Source organism: Squalius cephalus (genome assembly GCF_949319135.1).
Source record: "Squalius cephalus genome assembly, chromosome: 6".
Lineage (NCBI taxonomy): Eukaryota > Metazoa > Chordata > Actinopteri > Cypriniformes > Leuciscidae > Squalius > Squalius cephalus.
Genome location: NC_137127.1, coordinates 16,870,943 through 16,895,146, shown reverse-complemented (window position 1 = coordinate 16,895,146; position 24,204 = coordinate 16,870,943). Strand labels below are relative to the sequence as shown.

General features: G+C 36.6%; 1 protein-coding gene across 1 annotated transcript in view; it reads right to left on the bottom strand.

Moving 5' to 3' along the window:
• Window positions 1-24,204, bottom strand: part of shank3a (SH3 and multiple ankyrin repeat domains 3a) — a 268,933-nt gene that overhangs the window by 222,632 nt on the left and 22,097 nt on the right. Inside the window, exon 2 of the mRNA XM_079874288.1 lies at window positions 11,506-11,559. The gene's annotated coding sequence lies outside the window, so the exon portion shown is untranslated. The remainder of the gene's footprint in view (window positions 1-11,505; window positions 11,560-24,204) is intronic.

Genomic DNA, 24,204 nt, shown 5'->3' with positions numbered 1-24,204 from the left:
TGAAAAGAGATTTAGAGCGGGAAAGGGAAACCTGTGGGGTTTGCAGTTTAACACACAACCTTACAGATTAAATGATGATATCAGATATACAGAGAATTCCAACGATCTAATAAATGTAATATTTGATAATTGGCAGAGTTACAGTGTAAGAACTGAAGCAGACGAGAAAGAGAAAGAGAGAGAGAGAGAGAGAGAGAGAGAGAGAGAGAGAGAGAGAGAGAGAGAGAGAGAGAGAGAGAGAGAGAGAGTTGAACTGCTGTGATATTGATTTCAAGCAAATATTGCCTTCACAGTCCACAGCAAAGCATCAACTACCAACACTATCTGACATAGTTTGGTGTGTGTTCACACATCGGCGAGTGTCATCTCATGATATCAGTGCGTGTGTGTGTGTAAATTAACATTTTATCAGGTTGACTGAATCCTATGCAGCATGACTAGAGCAGTGCTGCAGGATAACATCACAAAACACCAATAAATGCTTCAAATGCCTACAGTCTGCTGCCTGTGTTCAAGTCAGTTTTTCATCCACTTGGGGGCTTGCATCATGTTCAGGCTTATAATTAATAATAAAAAAAAAGAGTTAATCCATGCAGTCCAGTTCTACAAAGTGCAAAATGCACTGAAACGGCACTATACCTACACGTACATGCAACTGCAAGATAATTCATGCAAATACATGGCACTATCAGCTGGTGTCATGTACTCTTAGTGAACTCCCCCCTCAGCAAGCAACCAAATTGCAGGCAAGCAAGAAAGAAACAAATAAAGCAAGAAAGCCTGACATGTAATCAGCACAGAGTAAAAGAGTTATGGATTCACCACAGGAATCCCCTCCCGCCCATCATTGTGATGTCACAGTGCTAGAGTATTGGCTTCATCCGTGCCACTGACTCCTGCTCTCTTTTGATCACGTGCCCTCGCCTTTATCTCTGACGGCCAAAATCTGATTGACCTCATGTCATTGTTCCACTTTATTATGCAGTTAATTTCAATCTCGACCGCTCCTATGACATGCTTTCACTCAGTCTCTTTCTCATTCCTTTGTTATCCTGTTCCTCATATTCTCTCTCTCTCTCTCTCTCTCTCTCTCTCTCTCTCTCTCTCTCTCTCTCTCTCTCTCTCTCTCTCTCTCTCTCTCTCTCTCTCTCTCTCTCTGTACAGTATTAACTGAATATTTCCTTCAATTTGTCTTGTTTGGCAGCATAATTGCATGTCTAAGTCTTTCTTGCGTTAACACTCATGGGCATATTATTTTCTAAACTGTCATTTTCCAGTGTGAACACACAGAGCTGGGCTTTATGTTGTGCCACCTCTGTGGGAGGTTAAATCAAAAGACAGGCAGATGATGTAAAAACAGACGAAAGCTTTATAGTGTGCCACTAACACATAGATGATCCTAAAATCTTTAAAGTGTTTCAAGCAGAAGAATTTATATGTTAGTGCAATTTCTAAAAAGGCAGCAATGCATTTTCAAGTATACTGTGTGTGACACACAGTAAACATGATATTATAAAGACAATATGTGGTTTGCAATATTAATTGAAAATGGCTTTTATTTGTCAGCAAGCTAAAGGTGACAGAGGAAAACAAAACAAAACAAAACAAAACTCATTCATGAACTTGTGCATGCTGCAAGAAAAGAGAGATGAACAATTAGGAAATTAGGAAACAATTAGGAAATGTTTCATGGCTGTGACTTGACTTAAAAAAAAAAATTGTTTCCTTTTAAAAAGGAAAATAAGTTTGAAATGTCCCACCCAAACATCCTGTTTCAAAAGAAAACAAACAGACAGAGAAGAAAACTACACATCAAGTAATTTAAAGGAGTTTTTGCCACTCTAAGACAAAGCATTGCCACCCCAGAATAACCACAGTATAAAATAAAAACGTAAGCAGTGTTTCCTGTACCGCTTTTCAACAGTGGAGCTTTAATTTAAGCATACCGCAAAATAATTGGAATGATACACGTCTTTCTATAAATTGTCCTAGAGCTTTGCATACTCCCAGTGTAGTCAGCTTCATTTTGACATCTGACGAAAAAAATACAATGAAATCAATATCATGGAAACTTATAGCAGAGTTAGGTAAGAATCTTATGCCGGCTTGTCTTAAAGCCAACTTAAAGTCTTGTTTAAAAAATTTAAATAGTTTGAAGGTAAAGTGCCAGGAATTTAAATTTACTGTGAAATTAATACATGCTGGCCTGGGTCATTTTCTTACGAATTACTGTGAATCAACAGCAAAATGATGTTACATCACAGTAATTTACTGCTCTTGTTTTGCTATGAATTCACATGATAAAGTTGTCTTTAATCATGCCACTATATAGTTTACCACTGTAACTGTTTTGAAGTCATCATAATGGTGATTAGTGTTCCATTTGCTTGGGATCTTGGACCTTGTATATTCATATTCAAATTTGTGATCTAGCCAAGTCAGAAGTGAGACAAATGAAAACATTTAAAATGATGACAAGCTAGAATATAAAATAAGCTAATTGGCAGATTTTAAGTTAGTCATTCATTTCAGAATGAAGATTTACCAACATTTTATTTCAAATTCATAACTGTTTGTAGATTAATCTTTCACAATACTGAAGCAGCTGCTGAGATTAATCTTTGAAAGATCAAAACACAACAATGGTGACACTCAACAAATAATAATAATAAAAAGATAAACTCTGAACATTACAGAATAAACCAACACAAACTGCTAAAAGTGAACCATAAATAAGTTCAGCACCGCAGATAAAAACCAACAAGTATATAAAAAAAACTCTACAGCATAATCTAATCATGCTGCATTGCATGCTGGGTACTTTCATAGTACACTGTTAAAAAAAAAAACACAAAAAAAAAAACAGTTGCTGCAACTTAAATGACATTAAACTGACTTAAATTAGTTGAATCTTGTATAAAAAGTTGAAAATTGCTTAACTTATTTTGATGAGTTAAAGCAATGTAAAAACATGTCAACTGATTGATCATATAATTTTTTACATTGTGCATACAGTATGCACTGTAGAAATACAGTATGATATGATAATCATTGTTTTTCCAAAATTTGTGTTTTATAATACTGTAAACTCACAGTAATTTTTTTTTTGTTTGTTTTACAGTACAATTGTAAAAACTTGACTAAAATTGTCAGTAAAGTACTGTCGATTTTACAAGAAGTTTCAGAGAATGCAGTTAGATACAAGAGAAGTCCTACTGTGGAATGTGTGGAAACCTGAAATATACTGCAATTTCACACTAAAATATTTAACAGTGTAAAAATTCAAGCTTAGAGACATTTAGGATATATTGATGTTTTTGATATACAGTGTCTTGATTTGGTGCCCTGGATATTGACTTTAAAATGAAAACAAATTATTATTCTTTTTAAACAGTATAGATGGTTACTCTGTGGCAATACAACCGTTTCACATATTCATGAACACAAATGTGTATGCAAGGCCATAAATCCACAAAAACTATGCATGAGTGCTTGCTTTGGTGTTGCCACCCCTCATAGTCTTCATGCCACCCCTTTTGCCACCCTATAAATAATTTTCTAGATCCGCCCCGTCAAGGAAGGCAGTAAATTGCTTAATTCACTGCTGCAATCAGCTTTAATCTGAAAATCAGTCAACGTCACATGCACACACACACAATATGATTAAACACGCTGCATGCAGTGCCTTGTGCGTATGCACGAAAGAGCAACATGCATAATGTAGCTTTCACTGCTCATACTGTATATAAATGATGAAAACTATACAATCCTTAGCTTATGTTATGGAAGCCTGGTAAGTCTGATTGTGTTTCAGGTCATTTGCCAACACCATTCCCGCTTTCTTCCCCAGTCATTTACTCTCTCATTAAAAGAATGTCTTCATCAATAATGGCTAAAAATAGCATCTGCAGTATGACTTTGTGTAGACATTTCTCAGTGACTGGCAACAGCTCAAAGACAGATTTAGCAGAACAACAGGCCTGCACACATAAACAAGCCTGGCATGTGATGCTAATATCAGCAGAACTCAGCTTCACTATTTCAAATAAATAGTCTTTAGTCTATAAAAGACAGATAGAAGATAGAGATAGAGATAGAGAAAACAGCACCAAAAACCAAAAAGCCTCCACTGATACCATGAGTGAGACTCAAAGTTTCTGAGGAAGTTGAGGCAAATCCGTCTGTGATCAGTCGGGCTTGTGCGAGCAGATGAAATGGTCTCACACATTCTGTGAGTCTGTGAGCATGTGCACCGCTTCCAGATGGAGAATGAGACACATCAGCGATGAACCCCAGTCACCACAGCGGATGTTCAAATCACACCACTGCCATCTGCCCAGAACACACACAACGCTGACACACTCATCTGATGAACTTTACAGAAATGCTACTATTATTTATTTTACATTTATAATGCATTATATGTGATATTTGTTGTTACAAATCACACCTGATATTACATACCTACAATTTCCATGAAATCTGACATTTTTAGTGTGATTGCAAAGTTTAAAATAACAAACAAACAAAAACGAAGAACATTTTAAACGCTACAAGTGAATGCACAATATGGAAAGTAATATTCATTTTGAGATTTGCTACATTTTATATTTAACTGCATAAATTCATTAATATTAGTGCTTTAAAGATTAACTTTAAATGAGTGTTAATTGATGGCAAAGGTGATCAATTTAAAATGAGCATGAATAAATGTACAATTTTAACTGATTATTACAAATTTGAATATTTTAATATCATCAATAATATCACATATAACATTCAATTATTTATAATTAAATTAATTAATTTAATATAATTCAATTATATAGTCTATATGGATAGTGGAAAATGTATGTACTTAATTTACTTAACTATTAATTGGATTTTATAAAAATACAAACATTATAAAACTTAAAATAATATTCATAACCATTACTATTATACACTTCATGCCACTTTTGATTGAGTCAGTTAAAATAAAATAATCCAGTCTAAAATAATCTGGAAATCTACCTACTGAAATGAAAGAAAAAAACGGCCAATAATCAATATAGTACTGATATATTATGCATCCCTAGCAAGAACGTGTCCTGCCTCCTGTCACGAGTGCTGACTCAAACCAATCTACAAGGTACCACATAACCAGTGACAAAACTACTGTAGAAAAATAAATGTTTGTATGCCAAAAAAATAACTATTGCTCCATTTCCATCATCAATGCTGTTGTCACTACTCAGGTACTTGTGTCCATCTCTAACAGGCGCTGTTACAGTAACTGTTATCTGTTCCAGTTTGCAATATATTCAGAAAACTACATTGCCAACAAGTTTATTGCCGTCCAGAGCTGTTACACACTCCATTCATTTGAAAAGTCTCCAAAGACAGAACAGAAATGAAGGTGAAGGGTAAATAACAGCGAGTTGATCGTGATAATTTGCTGCTCGAAGAGGCTCTGACTGTTAAAATGATGCTTAAAAGTTGGTGGTGTCAGAAAACATATTTCATCTCCATTACATCATACCCTGCTAAAGATAGAGACTATCTATAGACTAGAGCTGGCCATCACAGCCTTTACAACCAACACACACTCAGAACAGGAACGTCTGCGTGTTTCCAAGCGTGTACGTGTAAGCGAATGTGTTATTTTGCATTACATTTCTCCAAAGCAAGTTCTGTTGTATGCAAAAATACATGATTTTGTTGGCAGGCTAAGTGAGGTTATGGGGTTTAAGATCGTATTCCCCTGCTGGGTATCTCTACCCAAATCTTCTTCTTTCTACACAACACAAGATGCATGTTGCTGCTCTGCGTATCGCTCCTGCATACGGTCTCCAATGATTCCCCTATTTTCAATCCTGCTGTCAAACAAAGTGAATTATTCATGTTCTCACTGTACACTAGGCTCTGTGCACAAACTGGGCAATGTATGCGCATTTTTATTATGGCCGAAGCTTGAGCATGTCCAATGTCAGGACTAAACATCTGCCCCTAAAAATCCCTTGAGGTTTGATCTGAATCAGCCCCGGATGTGGACCTAAATCTTCATCTGAAAAAACTCTCTCACCATCATAATCCAGACCTCAGGGTCTCTATAGAGTTTATCTGATACCAAATAGCGTGAATAATATTGTTAATGTTTTATTAATGGCTGCAGGATTCCTTTGATAATGAATAAAAATTTCATTTTATTTATGTAAATGTATCATCTTTCATGTAAACCCTGCTTTGTGGATCCGTTTACACAACAAAATGCTGTACTTATCAATGTAAGCAAAGTTTTTTTTTTTGTTTTTTTTTACAGCTGCATTGAAAGATCTTCAGGAGAAGATAAAACATCTTGATGTGCTTCTTTATCCCTTTATCCCTTCTGTATATTTACAGACATAATGCCGAGGATAAAACGGCGCAGAAAAATAGACTCTGAACACTGAGTTAACATCAAACAGCACAAACAGAAACATACCTCCAGGGTTCCGTACGACACCACAAACATATCACAACAACCATGAGAACCGGAAATTAATTAGGTTATAATGAGAAAAGTCAGTTAATCGGGATAAGGACATAGGAAAATAAAGAGTCATACAGTATCGCTCATAAATAGACAAGCGTGTCTGAGATAATGTGTTACCATCAGTAGTGTTTTACCCCAAAAAATAGATTAAAGACTAAACAACTAAAAAAAGCACACACTTGAAATTAAAGTACATGAATCCCCACCCCAAGTTGAGTACAAGTTGTAGACTGTTGCTGAGTTGTAGGATTACAAATTTAAGAATATATTTAAGATCTGCTGATCCTACTTCCTTACATAACATCACATGAAAAACACTGTATTGGGCATTCAAGGTGAACATGATGGCATCAATTTACTGATTAGATTCAATATAGTTTCCATTGAAGGGGTTTTGTTAGTCTTTGATCTTCCTACTGAGAGTCAAACTATGTGTGAATGTTTACAAGGTCTTAGTTCTTGTGACCATGTGATGTTTATACAATTTGAGGGGTACCATTATCTTCAGTTGGGGGTAATTGCCTCTATTGTCTTTAGATGATTAGATTTAGTGGTCATCTCTAAGGCTGTGTGTAAGGTCAACACTTTCAAAGAATGTCAGTACCTTTGAGGACAGCCCACTGAATGCCTATACCATGTAAAGTTCCCTTAATCAGACTTGATGACTGCAGCTATGACAGCTCGTGCTCTCAATAAAGATTCCTTCTGAAGATACAACCAAGTCTCCTGGTCTTCGCTTCTGAGTTTCCTACAAGTACTTACATTTAATTATAAGTGGAGACTACCAATATTCACATGTACTTACTTTATTTACTCAACTTATTGAGGTATTTAATTTACATTAGATATTTCCAAAAATATATTATCTATTAGATTATTATTATTATTGCTATTTTGAAAGTGGAAAATATTAAGTACTTTATCTACCTACTGATTTAATTGATTTAAACTATAGGTATTTCCTTTAATCATTTGCTTAAAATGTAATTAAATTTATTGGTTATAAAAGACAAAAATAATTTCCAAATTCCCAAAATAAATACTAACCGATTTTATTATTATTATTATTATTAGGCTATTATTATTACTGCTTACATTTCAGTCTATTTTGAAAGTGGAAAATATTTACCTACAGATTTATTTGATTTAAACTATAGACAAATCCTTTAAGTATTTACTTAAAATGTAATTACATTTATTGGTAAAAAAAAAAACTTGTAAAAGGGGTCCAAAGGGGTTTATTTGGGGTCCAAATTCCCCAAATAAATACTAACAGATTTTATTGTTAATATTATTGAATGAGTCTGCGCACCGCATGGCCCCAGTCAAATTAATCTGGACATGCTACTGTACTTAATTTTGATTATTAGAATGACTAATAGGTTATGATAGACATCTAAAACCATTGTCGCAAGTTCCTCAAGGTTGGAGCAGTCATCCTGAAAAACACACAGTTGTTAGAGTGAGTTAGAGGGCCTATGCCACTGACAGAGCAGGAGAGCACGAGATGTCTCTTATCGGATCAAACAAAGAGCCAATAAGCTTAATGAATTCCGGGTGAGCTGTGAGCCAGCTGTTCTCTAAAGGAAGCTGATTGGAATCAGCCTGTCGTTCTGAATTATCACTTCATTTGGGGCTCATGCTCAGGTAGTGAGAAAACCACGCTGAAACTTCAACGAGTGAGATGAGGAAGCCATGACTTTTGAAATTGTTTTGTGCTTGTGGTGTCCGCAAATAGTCTCTAGAAGCACACAACCTTATGAAACAGTCTCTGCCAATGTAATTCAGGCTTTACAGTTTATGAGGAGATATTGCTTCTCTAGAGATTTCTGCCTCTCAAAAGGAGTACGAAATGTGCGCTCTCTGACATGCTTTGGGCTCACACAAACCATAAGCCTAGCAAATATTTTCTAGCAAATCAAACAGGAACAAAAACAATAAATGTAACCTAATTACATTTATAAATATGTCCCCACAAGTCGATTCCTATAAAACTGGGGGAGATGGTGGAAATTATTTCAAAGCAAAAGTGAAGACACAGTAAAACCTGAGCTGATTTACATTTCAGAAACTGTTTAAGCCTGGGACAGCATTCCCAAAACAAGTTCCAATCTGATTGGCTGGATTTATGCAATTTCCGGGAATCAGGGTGCATGCTTTATCAGTCCACTAAGAAACAAAATCATGTTTACAATGTTCCAGGTTGCAACAACGAGCACTTTGAAAAGTAGAACTAGTTGCTGGTATTGAAACAAACATTAAAAAAAAAAAAAAAGATAAAAAAAAATGATACAAATAGAAGCTGTTAATCCATATTCTGAATTCAATTCAAATAATGCATAGTCCTTATAGTATACTGACAGTGATCAATAACAGCTCATCTACATCTCTACATCTAATTCTTTTACACCAATTAAATTACATAAAATAAAATAATAATTAAAGTAATATACTTTTATCCATTTTGTAGGCAAATAATCTAATGCATACATGTAAATTCACTACAATTTGTAGAACAAATTCTTTTAGAAGCAGCTACCAAAACCACACAGCCAATTACTGGCTTCCACTACACACTCAAACACAGAACATATCTTACACAGTGCAACACCTTGAAGTCACATATCACTTCATAAGTGTGGCACATTCTTGCAAAATGATTTGTAAAAGCCCTCACCTCTGGGGTGCTTCAAAGCCAAGCAAGCTAGAGCAAAGCAGCACTCTGAGAGAGTGACAACTGGAGAAAGAAAACTGTCTGACGGAGGTGTGTGTGTGTGTGCGTGTGTGTGTGTGTGTGTGTGTGTGTGTGTGTGTGTGTGTGTGTGTGTATGTGTGTGTGTGTGTGTGTGTGTGTGTGTGTGTGTGTGTGAGAGAGAGTTAAGAACAGCAACAGCTCAGACAGGTTCATTTCATGCTTCCTGCCCCCTTCTTCATCTTTGGCTGTTGTGCCAAACTGTGTCCTTCAAGAGTAAAGCACACACACCTGAACACTGAACAGAAGACACACACTTGAGCTGAGCTGAGCCTTGGTGCTTCTAGATATGTATCAGTCTATATGTGTGCGCATGTGTGTGACTGAGAGCACATGGTTGTGGATGATTCTGGTGGAAAGGTGGTGTTCATTTTTAAAATGTTGCGTGCTATTTGTCCTGATTTACTTAATTATGTCAAGTAACAACACAAACACACCTTCAAAATTTTATAATATTACTGTTTTTACTGTATTCTTGATTTTTTTTTTTTTTTTTATTCAGTCTTGGTGAGAATGAGACTTCTTCCAACAACATTAAAACAAGTAATGAAAACTCAGTGAGTGTTTTAGCGCAATTTTCTCACCTCATGGGATCACAACACTAAGAGATAGTAAATCTTTTCCTGGATTTTTTTTGTGCGTTCCCGAGATTAGACCTTCCTTAACATAATGCCGAAAACCCGAAGTCTCTAGGTGGTCTGGTTGAGGAGTAGATAGAAGTGCAAGATTGGTGCGCACAGACACACAGAACAGAAATCATGAGTTAACAATCGCAATTTGTCCGGTGGAAAATTGCGCTAAAAATCGTACAGACCTCAAACTTAAACAGTAGTGCATACAAGGTCAATGTGATTTCACCAAGTACAACATGTTCCTGGATCTACATTTTTTGTTATTCACTTATAACCTATCATTTCCCTTTGATTTTAGGCTTAAGTTATGGGTAGGGGTTATGTTTAAGAGTAGGGATTGGGTTATGACTAAACTGTCAGACAGGAATGTTGTTTCAGGATAAAACAAAAAAAAATGTTGAAAAAATGTAAAATTTCAAGCGCACAGTTTATTTGATCGGTAAAGTTTGCTCTTGAACTTGATGCTGTTAAAGTGAATGTATGAAGCAAACTGCTGAAAAACCTCAACATTAATGACATTGAAAGAGCGCACAGTTTATCTGTCAATCAGATGCATGTAAAAAGTTGCATTATTTACTATAGCAACACTAGAATCCCAAGCCTTTTCTTATGATGACTGGTAGAATGAAAAAAAAGCATTTTATTTAGCCTGTTAACTTGCACTCCACATATTTTTTTACAGACACCTTTCTATTCACACTGTTTTAATCCCTCATTTCTTAGATCAAACTTTCCTACATCACTTCTTTGCCTTTGCCCTTCTTAAAATAAACTTTCCAATGACATGGATTGACTTTTTAAACGTGGTCGGAATACCATAATACTTATAGGTATTTAGCAGTGACATTGTCAGGCTTTTTTATTTACATCAAAATTAGCTAATTGCCTGCAAACATACATATATACATATATATATATAAAATGATAAAGTTTACAGTGGCTTCTAGAGTTTAAAAGCCTTGCTGTATTTTTGTGTAATTAATTAATTAAAAGGTACACTGCCATCTTGCTCCGACAAAAGTGACTTGAACACACCTTACGTCATCAACAGTCAGTCCAGTGTTTGAAATAACTTTCTTTTTGATCCAATGTGACTTCTCATCACAGAATCAGACAGCAAATTTATTATTTTATAGAATTCTACACTGTGATACAAGCTGGAGATTAGCATTGCACTATAAACATACATCATTCTTATGTTGAAAATACCCAAGATGGCTTAAAGAAAACAGATAAACCATATATTGTTGTAATCGTGTGTTTATTGTCTTCACGTTTCATCAGTCAAATGTCTCTATACAGCAATAGCTGGGATTTCCTATAGCATCATAAGTTTTATGACTTTATAAATCTCACTTGTGGATTTTCAGCATGATATGTAACAATGTCTGTTTTCTATCTTTAAAAGATCAATTGTTCTTCAGGGCAAAAAAAGATAATGTAATTTTAGATTGTAAGGGAAAAGGCTGTACAATAGCACAAGAAACGTCATTGTGAGACTGTGCACCATCCTTCATGTGGCGTGAGATACTCAGGCTACGACGACCCCATATACCAGAGGCACTATAGATGCCTGTAACCAAACAGAATACCAAGTGTTTACTTACGCAGTGTTTTTCTATTCCCAATGTATTCAGCTATTCACAAAGGTAGGAGCCAGACTGAGGAAGAAAGAGAGAGAGAGAGATGAATAAGAGATCCCTGCGGACGCTGCACTGATATTAATGAGAGCCCTGGTTATTATTGCGGCCAATTTCCTCATCGAATCAGATCGTCTGCTTTCAGAGTGCTTAGGGTTTCCCCTTGAAAGCAAGCAGTACATCACAGACCTACAGAGACTATTGGCTTTTACAGCACCAGCGACCCATCAACTTGAGGACACACACACACCATGCAGGAAGTGTTTAAAGAGAGCTTTAAAAGGCCAGAGGTTCTCAAAAGTGTGAAGAATTTCCATCTTCTCAAATCTCATTCACCTCATCACATTCAAATCTGTTGCACTGATGACACATGTAAAAACCAATGATGTCTGTGTGCAGTTTTGTCTCCTCGACTTCTCCTTATATGGTCACGCGCACTCACTGCACTGCACCTGTAAACAAAGATGCTCTCAACTGTATTTTTAATGCACCAAATATGAATGGCAGAGGGTATAACAACATAACAGAAGATAAATAGTGACCAGTGGTCTGGTCTATTATCTATTCATTTAAAGGGGTGGTATAATGCCCATTTTTAAAATATGTAAAATAGGTCTCTGTTGTCCCCAGAGTGTGTATATGAAGTTTTAGCTCAAAATACCCCAAAGATCATTTTTTACAGCATGTTAAAATTGTCCCCTTTTGAGAGTCTGTAAAAACTCTTTGTTTCGTGTGTGTGCCCCTTTAAATGCAAATGAGCTGCTGCTCCCGGCACAGAGGGCGGAGCTTCAACAGCTTGTGTGTGTTAGCAGCTCTGATTACTAGCACTAAAATGTCAGAAACTGTTCTGCCTTTTATGTTTAAACTGGAGTCGGACAATGATGGAGAGACTCAAGAAGAAGTGACAACATGTAGAATGAAACAGGACGTTTCTGAATGTTTAGGCTAGTTAATGGTTAATTATCTTCAATTAGCATATTCTGTCATGATAATAATCTATAAAATCGCTCTTGTGGGAACTGTTGTAAGATGCCTACAGCGTGACATGCTATTGCAATTGTGTTACGTTCTGTATTGCATGTGAAAAGACGGATGCGACAGCTTGAGCAGACTCACAAATGTGGTCTACTACAACAACTCTTCCTCTTCTCAACATAGACAACAAAGTGTTTCCGGGGACGGGGTTTATGTAAATTTTAGGGTTAATGATGTCACTAAGCCGGGAAGAATGTCGAGTAGTCCCTACCAGACGTTTGTTGTAGTCCTTAAAAACGATTTCTTTAAAAGCAAATATCTTCCTATGCTTTGAACTTTGAGCGTTATAACTAGAGGTGGGCATAGATTAATTTTTTTTATCTAGATTAATCTAGATTAATTTTGAAATTAATCTAGATTAATCTAGATTAAAATGGCTCATTTGAATTCTGCCGAAGGCATTCAGAATATGTGTGCTACCCAAATAATGACTATAAAAGTAAGTCTTTGTGAACGGGTTTCTCAAGCCAGGTGGCGCATTAGACCAGGGGCTCATCTCCTGTTTCCAAAATGCATCACAAACTGCTTGAGAAAGCTGTTCTACTCATAGACTGTAAAGGTTACTACTGTACTGTTACCGTCCATAGGCAACATTAGGTAGGCCTATGTTATTATCAACTACTATAGGCTATCAATTAGGGATGGGCGATATGGCCTAAAATCTATATTGTGAAATACATTGCAGCCTCTTGCGATAACGATATACAGTATATTATAATAAAACCATTTCAGAACAGGTTACACAGACCCTGCTAAACAACTGCTAAATGTATTTTTTAAAGGGTATATGTTGTTTTGAGAACATATATTGTGCAAAACTGTAAGTATACAACATAATTTTGCAGATAAATAAAATTTAAGTAGGCTACACTAGCTGCAGAGACTTAAGTAGGTCTAATGTTTATTATAGCTTTGAGCTTATGAAACCCCAAATTGAAAGTGATAATATTGTCTAACTGATGTCTTTTCAGTTAAAAAGAAACACAACAACGATTCTTAAAATCGGGCATAGACAGAGATTATGTGTTAACGTTACACCACTAAGATATATTGGAATGAGAATAATACGCGCGCGCTGGTATTCAGTGATATCATGTTTCGTTTTGAATTTGAGGTGGTAGAACGGATTAGTCGTGTGTTAACTTACCGAACCGTTACCCCACACACTCTGTCTATAGTTTGCTGCTGTTTGTCGGACGGCTTAAATCCGAACCAAGTCCAAATAATGGATGTTGCAGCTTTCACTTTCAGCCGTGTTTACTTAAGATGACAACGAATATGCTTTGCAGCCGGGTTTACCTCGCGGCCGCGGGTAGATTGCGTCATCATCTCCCAACCCAAATTGGGGAATAGATTAACGGCGATATTTTTTTTATCGCGCGTTAAGAGTCTCGCGTTAACGCAGCGCGTTAACGCCGATAACGGCCCACCACTAGTTATAACTTTACAATATTGTTTATTCTCAATTAGCAACATTACACAATAACTAAAGTTAGAAAAGTGAAATCATAATCAACCACCCCTTTAATATTGCTTGCGCAAGGCATAGCTTTAAGTTTAAATTAAGTTAAAAATGTATTTTTACACCGCACTATTTATAATAATAATATAACAGGCAAAATTGCAAGTACTTTTCTAAAGTACTCATAAAAATGATTAGTAAAATCTTACGAATATAGTCAAAACTATGATGCAGCACCCCCCTCAACTTTGACTATATTCATAATCAGTGGTGTAGTGGTAAAAAAAGAGGTGGGTAAACTATACATTCTGGTGGACCACGAAGCAGTCACCCGGTAAGGTGGGCCACTGCCTACCGGTGTATGTGTATCCTGATGACATCGCTATAGGCTATCATTTGATGATACTACCAAGGGTATCACTAGTTGTTCCCTCATCATAGGTCACACAATCACTATTCAATTCATACATTAATATAAGTTCTTGGTAAAGAGACTCAAAAAGGAATAATATGGTTGAAATCTATAAAGTTTAATGGAGACCGGGGACAGTTGCAACACTTTTTGTCAGTTACTATTTGGACTAGACCAACCAAATTTTTATATATTAATCTTGCATCTGTCTGCTAATTACCCATACCATTTAAAGATGATTATATAAGACATATTGTTCACAGTATTTATTTGAATGGAAGAAGCCAGATGTTGCAACTGACCCCGACCCAGGGACGGTTGCAACATGTTAAAAATACCTTTAATTTCATTCATTAACTTAAGCTTTTTGTCTCAATGAGCTAACTGTGCATGTTCAGTATGAGTGTCATCACTCTAGCTTTGTTTCTGATTGTAGAAAAATGACATGTTGCAACCATCCCCATGTTGCAACTGTCCCCGGTCTCCCCTACTAAATGACAAAACAGAGAGAACAAAAATATGTAAGAAAGATCGAGAGTGAGGCCTATATCCAGGGCTTTCAATGCAATGCACTTGTGCATAATGATTAGGGATTTGGGATTATTTTCATAGTCGATTAACCTGTTGAATATTTCCTCGTTTAATTGATTAGTTGTTTGGTCTATCAGAAAAATGTGGATCAGTGTTTCCCTGTAGAGGGAAAAGTCTTTAACCTGGTGCAGGCTTGATTCCCTCTGAATCTCTTGTACAGTTGGGTTTTGACATGCTCCCTACATTAAACCAGCTGCCTGTAATGAATTAAAAAAAAAACACTTTTTTGCATCGTTTTAATGATTTCCTGTTGCGGCTGCGATCAAGTTTCATTCTCGCGGAGCTTGTTTAGTAACTTCACGAGCATGTGTTTTCTTCTACGTGTGTTCTCTTTGTTCCGTGTGTGTGTGTGTGTGTGTGTGTGTGTGTCCAGTCCACGCGCTGCGCGTTCTGCTCTGTAGTTAACGGCCCAAATGCTCGAATCATTTGCCGATCGGCGATCACGCACTGGAAAAGCAAAGTCCGCTCAAATAACGTGACATTTAGAGGTGGATAAACGCAATTTTGAGGTGCATAAACGCAATGTCGAGGTGGATAAACGCACTTTGGAGGTGGGCAAACGCTATTTCCAAATTTTGGGAGGTGCGTAAACGGCGTTTACGTGCGTTTAGCCTCCACTACATCCCTGTTCATAATATAGAGACTAGAGCGCTGTATTGACCAATCAGAATCCAAGACTGGAACTGTTCATTTTATAAATCTCAAGCTAAACTCGCACACAGAAAGAGAGTATTTTAATGGCAGGCTTGTGTAAATAAAAATAAATCTAATAACCAAGCTTATCAAATAAACCTGGCTAATTCTATTTCTTTTCTTTTTTTTTTTTTTTTTGTTTTTTTTTTTACTCAAAGAATATTTCTTTTTTTTTTTTTCGCTTCAGATATCACTGGATCCAAATAAGAGAGAGTGCGTCGGTTCTGGCTGGATTCCCACATCCATGAGAAGGTCCTGAGGTGAAATGTGTCCATAATGAGATTATTATTTAAAAAAATAAAATGGCTCCATAAACTGTAGCCCATTCAGGCCAGAAATAGTAATACACACAGTCTCTCTCACACACAAAATACACAAAGTTTAAGAGCTATAATAGAAAATGGGTCTGTAAAACACTTCTGCAGATAAGGATCAGGGTGGAGTATCAAGGTGAAGACAGATTATTAACTGCTACTACATCAGTTGTAACTCAATTAAACATCTGTCAGACTGCAGCGTCTGCAAATCTACAGCTCTTTTGTCCAGGAGAGTGAGGCCGTAAAATGTATTTGGGCAGGATGATTTCATATTTTGCACTTCAATAATGAAGCACAGGTACAAAATGACAAGAAATATAAGGAAGATGTAACAAGAGTGTTCATGGTTAGAATAAATTATTTCTGTAGAATGTCACAAAATCAAAGTTGTCCAAGTGGGAATCTTATTTAACAATGAATGGTCAATCATATTCTCAAACTATGCAACCCAGGTTTTCTGGAAATTTCCACACATGGATATCAACTGTATGAAGATGCTGCCATATCGATATGCTCTGATCTCAAGGTTAAAGGAACATTCTCGGTTCAATATAAGTTAAGCTCTATCGACAGCATCTGTGGCATCTGTGGCGATTAGCACTGAAAATAACTTCAACTCGCCTCTCAGTTTGAAAAGTGGATAATATTGCATGAATGTGTATAGGGGAAGCCACTGCCCTACAGGAAATGTTAAAATACACACTGTTTTGGAAGTATAGCCATTATTCTGTGAGTTAATGTGTAATGCTCTTCTTTCAAACCCCACTCATATAATTGAATTCATCACTTCACAACTCAAAATGCAAATTTTTGATAAGATGAACTATTACAATTAGGGCTGCACGATTAATCGCAACGAAACCGCGCTTTGGCAAAGGCTGTGATTATTTTATGCGCAGCTTGTCAGTGCAGCACGGCTGATCGGTAGTAAATGCAGCTTTACTGACAAGTTAACTGACAAGCTGAGCCATATCGCATTAATTATCGCAGGCGATACGTCCTCGATAATTAATGCAATATGGCTCAGCTTGTCAGTTAACTACGGCACTGTGTTGTAAATGCCGCTCCATCTGAAAGCAGGTGATGGCGATTTACTACTAATCAAGGAACCGGCTTTACTGACGTGATGCGCATAACAATCTCATGCGATATATCGCCCAGCCCTATCTTCCGGGTTTAAAATCTACATCGTGTCCACGTCACATGTTCTCACAGACGTTTCCCAGGCGTTTCCAAGCAGCACAGCAGTAATGACTTTATGAACTTCTTTACTTACAAGATTGATAATATTAGGGATAAAATTATAACTATGCAAACCATCTACTACAGTATCGCATCAGGCAGTGTATTGTAGTCTCTCTGAGGAAAAATTCGATTCATTCATTGCTATAGGAGAGGAAGAATTTTCTAAACTCGTTAAATCATCTAAATCGACAACATGTATGTTAGACCCTATAGCGATTTGCGTTCTCGAGACACCAGGCACTGTTTTGCACGGATGAGCGGGCCGGAGCACATTAAGGGTTTTCTGTTAGAACGGTGTCGTGTTAGCGGCCCCTAAGTTAATAACTAATGATCTTTGCAACGGAAGTGAATCAATCAAAACTAACTTTAGCTGGACAATATCTTTATTCTAGAGCTGCTGTAAAGCCAAAACAATCTCTGTTACTTTAATTTCCTATTATCACTGTAAAGCTGCTTTGAAACAATCTTTGTTGTTAAAAGCGCTATATAAATGAAGGTGACTTAACTTGACATGTTATGATGTGGCAGTGCACTAGTACTTCAATGATGCGTCGGTGTCTCTTAATTATTCATGACACCACGTGGTGATTTCAAATGACAGACATGTCTGTGAGATTGCGTATGATGAGAGATGCGTTCATGGGTCGCAAAGTGTTTGTTTCCGTGGAGTAAAAGTATGGGTGTGTTGCATGGCTTTTCCCTGCGATGCTGCCAGGGCTAGACTCTGGCTGCAAGCGGTTGGTTGGCTATCATCTACCGACACATCTTTCTTGATGAGTGAATGTGTTTTGTTGTTTAAAAACCATTATAATGATTATGTTAGTTGATCTATAATGCGAGATGGGCGCCAAAGTTCAGAGAATCGGATCTGTCGGATTTAAAATTTACAATTTACACATTTGAATTAAGGCTGCACAATATATCGAAATTATCGAAATATCGCAAATGTATATATCGCGATATGCATATCGCAACAGCTTGCAATAACTGGGGTCATGAAGAAAATACAAAGAGAAAATCACTCACTGCTCTTGGCTGAATAACTTTTGTAGCTTTAATAATAATCAGTATATATTTAATTCATATAGTGAAAACTAAGCAGTGTTTTATTTTTACATTTGATATTCAGTTGCTGTTGTTAAATAAACCTAATGTAGGATAACCTGAACCCCTAAACCCCGTGGTTTACACTGATGTTAAAATAACACTTCTTATGCCACAGTAAAACATTGCTGCTCACTGTCAGAAGTTGTAGGGATGTTTTCCTGTCACAAAAAGAATGTGAAACACGTTTGTAGGTTATATAATTTTAAATATATTTTAAAGATAATTTATAATAAGTTTATTTTACACACTTTAAGCATTATAGTATCGCGTATCGAACATCACATTATTTAATGAGTTATCGCATTTTTCTTCAATATCGTGCAGCCCTAATTTGAATTCACACCTATGTGATTGTAAGCGTCACAGGGTTGGATCTAATATGTAGCAGGGCATTCAGTTACATTTAAAAGGACAAACAGACGGTTAATGTATTTCATTGGAGTTTAAAAATAAAAAAAATTGTATATCCTCATGTTTTACCCCTGATTTTTAGTGAGAGTCGGCATGGGCCACACTGACAGATGACAGTTTCTCGCCCCCCTCTTCCTCTCCTGTCGCCCTGCCACACCCACTCCCATTCCTTCTTCTCACAGCCATCCACACCCATTAAGTTGATTGTTAAAGATTGTGAGGTAGACTTGAGCTGAAAGAGGGTGGTTTCATGCCCCTTTAACAAAAATATATCAATCACAATCCCCTGAAACCATCTGGAATATCTTGCTCTATAGATTTTCATTGTAAGAGCATTATTATAAACAATTTTAGTTTCAAGCTGAAATCACTGTCCATGGTAATCAACAGCATGCCACAGATGTTGTTAATAGAGCTTGTATTGAACCCAGGTCTTTCCTTAAAATAGCACCATATCAGCTTTTCCTGTCAGAAGGAAACATGGGAAGTCAGCAATTTCTCTGGCAGTTTCATTGGAATCTAATCAAGCACCAAGTACTACTGATAACATTACCGAAAAATACCTGCTAGAATGCTAAAATGCAACTGGCAAGGGTAGGCTTTTTTCCTATACTTTCAGTGTTGTAAAAATACATAAAGCACTTTATTCACAGAAAATGGCCCCCTCGTTTATGGTGGTCTGCGTCCCACTGGCCCCAAATCTGGTCGAATAATAAACACAGACTTGGTCCATATAGAGAAAAACAGGTTGGTATCATTCAAAAACGAATGTTCAAGTTCGCATTCAGGAATTTTGCACTTGTCCTGACACCTTTATTTAGCCTACAGAACAACTTTGTAAATACTCTATTTTTCTCACTATTTTTCTTTCTTTGTTTCTGCTGTTGTATTTAGTTAAACAAGGCACATTTGATTCACATTTTTCCACTTTCATTTGAACAAACCGATTTCAAGCATTCCAATGGTAGAGAGTAACTGAACTGCTTTCAGAGAAAATCAAACTTTCCATTTCATTGCTTACAACAACCACTAAAAATTCATTTACACTCTAATTGTGCACTTCAAGGCAACCATACTGCTTCCCCGTTTATGTGAATCTTCCATTTGGAACGTATCACAGGTGTGAGGTATCCCAAACAATTTCCTTTCACTCAACCAAAACACTGGCTCGCCATGTGTGCGCTGTAAAGTGTCCCTAAACACCTTTAACTTGCAAGACCAATAATCTATAGCACAATCTTTGGGATTGTACAGTGCAAGCAGCCACGAAGGCATTTATGGCAATTAAATCCCAAATTGATTTTGTAAGTGGCCAAGCAATTAGGAGTGGATTTCAACCTCGAATTAAGCACCGGTGGCTTTGATCTTGGGGAGAATGGAGCCAAAAGCCAAGCCACACTACAAGACTGAAGCTCCTAAGCCTTTCATGAGTTAAGTATGTGAATTATCTTTGACAAAAAGTCAAAGATTGCAGCCAACTCACGACTTTGCCTTAGCCTACGCTCCTCTGCTACACATTCTATTTGAATTTGAATGTAAGAAGTAAAATTATCAATAGAATGATATGGATGGATGGATGGATGGATGGATGGATGGATGGATGGATGGATGGATGGATGGATGGATGGATGGATGGATGGATGGATGGATGGATGGATGGATGGATGGATGGATGGATGGATGGATGGATGGATGGATAAAACGATAGATAGATAGATAGATAGATAGATAGATAGATAGATAGATAGATAGATAGATAGATAGAAAGCTAAAATAGATAGATAAAATTATATACAATTCGATCAAACAACAGATATAGTAGATCGAACAAACAGACAGACAGACAGATAGATTGATTTTATTTATATGTTTGATCATACATAAGTTTCAATTCAACGAATTCACACAGGACTGTACTGACTAGCAAGAGAGGAGCAAAAAAAACAACAGCCAATAAAAAATTGAGAGAGACTGAAAGAGCGAGGAGTAACAAAATATAATAAAAAAAAAAAAAATGAACACTGCACTGCCACCGCTATCTCAAACTCCATCTTGTTCATATATTTCAGCTAATTTTCCTTGAAATCATTGCAAAACCAAACGCTAACCTCCTACTTCATTGCAAAGTATCAGTTCATCGCCTGCCGATTCGAGACGGCCAAAGTCAAGCGCCGGCGCTAAAATGTAGTCAGCATGCGGCGCAGTCAATTCAGAATGCGTTGCCCAGTTGCTACCTTTCAAACACACTTAATATACACACTCTAATCCAGAGGACACGTCTGCCTTCTCCAAACAGACCAATAACAGTTCGGAGTCACGTCCTTAGCGGCGGTCAATCAGATCAATACCGCACAGGGCTCCATGCAGAGCGCTCATTCTTCTCATCCTCACGTAATGACCTAACACCCGCTCCTCGAAGGAGAGGTGGAGGGGGAAAATGAGAGGTTCCTCCTCTCAACGCTCCCGGTGGAGGAAATTAGGCAAGTAAGCAATAGGATTTGAAAGGCTATTGTTGTCGGCATGGGCTCTGTTTCAACAGACTGAAACAAAATAAACAGCTCTTTACTCGGCATGAAGGAACCTTGGAAAAGCGGCATGGTGAGAACATGCGCAAACAACGGGCTCACATTTGTAAACTGACAAAGCAGCACAACAACTGGGTTTCAATGAACATAGGCTAAGTATCAGCATTCATGGAAGATGTTAACACTGAATGAACTATTGTAGTCTACTTGTAAGGTGGGGTCAATAGAAAGTCACAAGATGCAGGAACAGCAACAGAGGGGCTTTATTCTACAGAAATTGCTATTTTTATGGAAGTTAGAAAAAGAGTTACACAAGTATTTCAAAGGAACATTGATCTCTACAAGGGTAACATTAAATAAAACACTATAATTTACAATAAAAACAGAACTAGAAACAGAACACTAACTGAGACGCAATCAGTCAAGGTTTGTCTCGAGCGACACAACATGTTTTTTGGCACCACTATCACAGTTAGCAAAACAACATTCATCTAAAATACATTTTTTCCAATATATTTGAGATGTTAATCTATAATAAACTGATACATAATTAGGCATGGGAATTGTAAGGAATTTATTGATTTTGGTTCCTATTCCTCCCATCGATTCCAGTTCCTTTAACGATTCTTTTAGTACATTTCAAGAATAACTATTTGGAAAAATCATGAGATCATTTCAATAAGTACATTTAAAACAATTCATGCAAAAAAGTAAGTTTACAGTAGATTAATTTTTATAGTCTTTTTAGAGCTGGCCTTAACTATATATTAAACAACTAATACAACTATATACAACTAAAATAGTACTAACAAAGTATTTTGAGATTCTTTGACTACACGGACTTAGGTATCACATTAAGTTGACTCACAGTAAACGGCATGCGTTTACTGATTCACTAAAAAGAATTTAATCCTTATAGCCATTTGGTGTGGAATAAGACTCTATACTGGTTGTGAGTAGACCAAGACCAACTGACTTATAAAAATCATTCCAGGGCTCAACGCTAAGGATTTTTTCTACTGGCCCAGCCGGGCCAGTGGTTAAAATGTTTACTTGCCCTGACAAAATTTTCACTGGCCGCGCAACAAAAAATTTGTAAAAGAAAAGAAAATGGACCTATAAAATAAGCCTAGTATTGTTTCAGTAATTTTTTTAAATATGTAACCATAATAAATAAGGTTATGACACCGAGATTAACCCATTTAAACAGTAAATAATAAAATAGGAACAAATAATCAAATAACAATCAATAGCACAAATAAATACAACAGAACAAACATTTAAATGATATAAACCATGCTTTTCAGGTTTTTCATGTAGGTTTAAATACTGTATGAGATTTTCAGGTACATAAATTGTAATCTAACTAGATCAACCTTTATTAAAGTTAATCAGTGAAGAGCAGTTAAAGGTGCATAAATAATGTTTTGAAATGTTGAAAAATATAAAACATTATATACTGTTTTTGAAATTATTTAAAAAATGAAGATACTTTTAACGTGAAATTAAACCCGCCAGGAGGTGGCAGCAAGTCACACTTAATGGGCGAGTAATTGAATCATTGATTCAGCTGATTCGTTCAAAAAGCTGATTCGTTCAGTAAAGATACACCATCGTGTGTTACTCAGAGACACAAAACAGTGCTGTGGACCTTGTTTGGAACCATGATGTCTAAAATATGAGTCACTTATTATTAACTGGTTTATTTAACTGTACGTTGTATTAAATCAATATCGCATTTGTAATCATGCTGATATTTGGAGAAAAGCGGCACTCTTCATGTAATATTGGTTAACTATATTAAATTATATAAATATTTAAGACATACAGTGGCATTTTGCCCCTCATCTTGAATCTGGGGGCATTCTAAATACATTTTAATAGACTAAATCACGCAGTATAAGCGTACATTCAAAATGTGCACGCGCACTATCTAATCTACTAGACTACATCACGCAGTGTATGCATGCACTCAATGGGTGTGTTTATGTAAAGCGAGGAACATACTTGATAATATCAGATCGTTAAATCAACAATTACAATATCATAGAAGATATACTATCGCACACCCCTGCATTCATTCAGAATGTAACTACATGTATACAGTAGTGCTGTCTTAGTTGTGTTTGTGTCACTATTAAGTCAACATTTTGTACACATCAGCAGAAGAATGCATTTGTGAAAACCGGATATAAGTTCAAGATTCCCAAACCTACTAATAAGGAGAAAGGACAGCAATGTAGATAGATAAAAAGTAACACAGCATACACTAACACAGAACCCGAATGCATAACAGAGAAAGACTCACACAGGCTTATAAAGACTTTAGACATTTGCCCAATTAGCATATTCTCATGAACTAGCAACACAATTCTGATAATGAGAATGTGCCACCATCATTGTTAAGTGCAATGAACAATATTGACACAGCATCAATCAGATCTCTCATTAAACTATAGATGGTGTTCTCTAGAGTATCACACCAATATCTCATAGCTTTGAAGAATGGTGGTTTAAACCAATCTTAAAGTAAGTGCAGTCGGACATGTTGATTAGTATGGAAGTCGCGTTCATGCAGACTGAACGGAGAAACGAAATCTGACCTTGCAGGCACACAGCTTTAATCAGACAATAATTAGCAGATGAGCTCTGACGATATTTCCCCCCTCGTCCTCTTGTGGGTGCTGCTCCGGCATATTGTGGGGATGAAACGAAAGCAGAAAGATGTGCACACACAAACACAGTGATGATATATGAGCGAGGATGTAAGTGAGACTAACAAATGCTCAAGATTTAACAGTCCAATGGAAATGCATTAGAAGGCTAACTAAGCAAACAAACAGAAAGTGACTGCATGCACCATGGCAG